This window comes from Sabethes cyaneus, chromosome 1 (genome assembly GCF_943734655.1).
Source record: "Sabethes cyaneus chromosome 1, idSabCyanKW18_F2, whole genome shotgun sequence".
In the NCBI taxonomy this organism is placed as follows: Eukaryota; Metazoa; Arthropoda; class Insecta; order Diptera; family Culicidae; genus Sabethes; species Sabethes cyaneus.
The window spans coordinates 118,588,479-118,592,003 of record NC_071353.1 but is presented as its reverse complement, the minus strand read 5'-3'; the positions used below and the strand labels follow the sequence as shown (position 1 = coordinate 118,592,003).

Genomic DNA, 3,525 nt, shown 5'->3' with positions numbered 1-3,525 from the left:
ATAAATTTTTTCAATTCGATGCCAAGACAAATAAAACGTGCAGCAACAATGGCGGAATTCAAGAGGCTTTGCATTTCACACATAAAATCTACTTTATAGACACAATTTGATGATTTTTTGTATTACTTAAAGAAGATTGTATATTTATTTATTTTTTGTATATTTAGTGGATATATTAAGTTATCATGTTCACTGATGATGATGGATTTGAAATTGTTATTATTAATTAAAAAAGTATAGAGAAGGCTACACATGTTTGAGTCACGCGCGCGGGAACAGACATACACAATCTGGAAAATGAATGATCAGGTTAAAGTCCTGAACAAAGGGTTTAGAGCGGAAGCTGGACGGGCTTGGGTTTGCTTGTGAACTTTGGAACTCGTATACCATCGCTTTGTTGCCGAGTGGTATATCGAGCACCAAAGTTCTGCAGGATCTCCCTCGTAGTTCTAGATCGTTATCTAGAACCAATTCTGACTAGCTTGAGCTCCTAAATATTAGGTTCAATTCCTAATCAAGTCCAGATAATTTTCGGGTTGGAAACGTTTTGGACGAGCCTTGGACATTGTTTGAAATTGTGATATTCACTTGAAAGTTTGATATGTTTGTATTAGAAGCCAGTTCGTTATTTGCTTTTACACCTGGCTACATTGTTATTACATAAATATCTTAATAGATAAATCGTCTCGCTCAAACCGTTGTAGGGGCATGAGGTGGGACCATCATCATCATCATCATTTCAACACCATCTTTGGTAGAAAAACTGAGCATTAAAAAAGAACCTTAGAGTAAATGATGTGCAATCTTTAGCAGCATTAAAAATCTTCTGCGCAAAACTGGTAAAGACAGGATAAAGATCAAACTTCACAAAATAAGTACAAAACTAACCGCCATCGCTCTAACAAACGAATAGCTGGCCCTGCAACACACTATTCGTAACAGGATCAAACACCAAACATGGCCCTTCGAACCGGATAATTTGCTTGATAAATATCTGCTGTACTGGTTCGTAAAAATAATATTCCGTAGTGATAATATCACGTATCGAAAAGCAGTTGCTCTTCGTTTTAGCAAAGTTTAACGCAGTTGACTAATTATTCGTACTTTGATGGTGGCACTTCAACACTGACATACTCAAATCCGAATGATTCGCAGGAATGCATGATCATAAAGCTTTGAACTGAAATTCAGAATGCGTATTTCAATGCATTAGTTAACTCGTGTATGAGTTTGGAAAAGAATATAAAGAGAATTTTTAGTTGCTGGCTATTCAAACACAATAAAGCAACATTTAAATGTTCCGTAATAATTCGTATCCATAAATTCATCCGAAGAAATCTGTTTACAAGCGTTTAGTCATGTTATTACTAAAGTATTACCAAAAGTCTGGTAAAATTTCAACTGTAGTACTTGAGTATTCCGCAATGCCTAATCCTTCTTAAGGAAAAATTGTAGTTTATGAGACAAATTAGGAGTAACTATGGTAAACAATCGAACGAACGCATGATAATTATATCTAGCTTAGAACATGATCAATAAACTTCTACTTCTAAGTCATCCGCAAATTTTGCCTTTCAATTTTGAAAATTTGTCGAACAATCAAGTTATTTGTGTGCGAACTAACAATTACCAATATGGTGGTCTCAGTTAAAAACTGCACTTGTTAAAAGTAGAACTCAAAAAAAAACTTAAATCTAGACGTATTACCGACTGTTGGAAACCATCATCCTCAGCACATCCGAGACCGCAATGATATGGAAGCTGGTTGGTTGCACTGTCTGGCCGTTCGGCTTGAACGGTTCGTTTGTGCCTGCCGTAAATCTCCTACCAGGTTGAATGTGAATAATTGTTGGTGCGGACATTTTAACATAATGTCGGCTGCTAGATTTTGTGCTAGTCAGTCTGAAAATAATAGTTTAGTGAAAGCAGATTAGTTTTACTGGTGCGACGTCGATAATGTTAATGACAAAAAGAAGCAAAAGAAAAGCAAAAAAGATTACTCACCTTTTCAATAAAATCAATGTAACAAACTAGGTCTGTTAGTTTTTTTCATGTTGAAACACAGTTGTTGATCGTTGTCCCAGGTTGCAACTACTTTTTCACACCACTGATTGTCTTAATTTATTGAAATAAGACACAGTTTTTACATTTTTATCGACAAATTACAGTCATTCTGATTTTACACATTTTCGACATTCGAGGAGCATTCAGTGCAATTATTTTCTGAAAATGAATTCAACCAATTTACTGTAAAGCACTTTCTTATCAATTTTGCTGCATAATAACAAGAAAAAAGCTAGAAAGAAAACAATACCTCTTGATTCGCAACATCCGGCACAGCCGGGAAGTTTCCCTATGTTACTTCGAGCAACAATGGCGTTGGCAGCCATGTTTGCATATTGCAGTCTAAAACGTGGCTTTCGGGTCGTTCTTAATTCTTTTCCGAGGATAAAACTTCAGCCGTATCACACTTGCGAGTCACATACTAATAATTTACTACGTTTTGCATGTCACTATTGAAAAAAAAAATTACATAACTGCAAAGCTTACAAATCATATTGATTGGGCTTTACGAAAAATCACTGTGCACTGTTCAACTGCTTAATGTGGAATGCTGCTGAGTTGCCCTTCTGTATCGGCAAATAAGAGGGACCAGCACCAGCTCAGCAATTTGTTCATGTTTGTGTGCTTGTGTTTCCATAAGTAGGTAGCCCGGCTGAATTTGTTTTGCCTTCCATCACGTTTCAAGACACATACAAGAATTATTTATTAACTAAACTTATATATTAGGGATAGCTTTACTTATCAGGTCACTATTAAATAGGTAAATTCAAACGAAATTCTGCCTGCAACAGGACAGTAGTATGCACACCGGCCGGACATATTTGGTAAACAAAAACTCTGCGGGTTCGGGCTTCGAACGTTTGGACGTATTGGTAAATGCGTTCCAATTCAGCAAATTTAACGAACCCTCTGTTTTGACAGCATAAAACTTAGACTGCAAGATATTATAGTAGAAGGTTGATACTTGGCTAATGTAATTAACAATAAAATCTTAGTTTCAACCTGATTCACGAATGCCGAAACAGTTCGGAAGTACAAATATAAGCGTCTACCGATATTTATTAGAACGCTCTGCTCAGACATGGAGGAAAACAGGAAAGGAGGTCTGTCTGTCTGTCTGTCTGACAGACAGACAGACAGACAGACAGACAGACAGACAGACAGACAGACAGACAGACAGACAGACAGACAGACAGACAGACAGACAGACAGACAGACAGACAGACAGACAGACAGACAGACAGACAGACAGACAGACAGACAGACAGACAGACAGACAGACAGACAGACAGACAGACAGACAGACAGACAGACAGACAGACAGACAGACAGACAGACAGACAGACAGACAGACAGACAGACAGACAGACAGACAGACAGACAGACAGACAGACAGACAGACAGACAGACAGACAGACAGACAGACAGACAGACAGACAGACAGACAGACAGACAGACAGA

The 3,525-nt window shown here is 37.6% G+C and overlaps 1 long non-coding RNA gene across 1 annotated transcript; it reads right to left on the bottom strand.

Annotated features, from left to right (window-relative positions):
- Positions 1–923: 923 nt before the first annotated feature.
- LOC128732606 (uncharacterized) lies at positions 924–2,537 on the bottom strand. The gene is made up of 3 exons (XR_008411821.1): positions 2,315–2,537; positions 2,005–2,223; positions 924–1,902 (listed from the first exon to the last, which is right to left on the bottom strand). It is a non-coding gene; the product is annotated as an uncharacterized LOC128732606 (long non-coding RNA).
- Between the last annotated feature and the right edge of the window lie 988 nt (positions 2,538–3,525).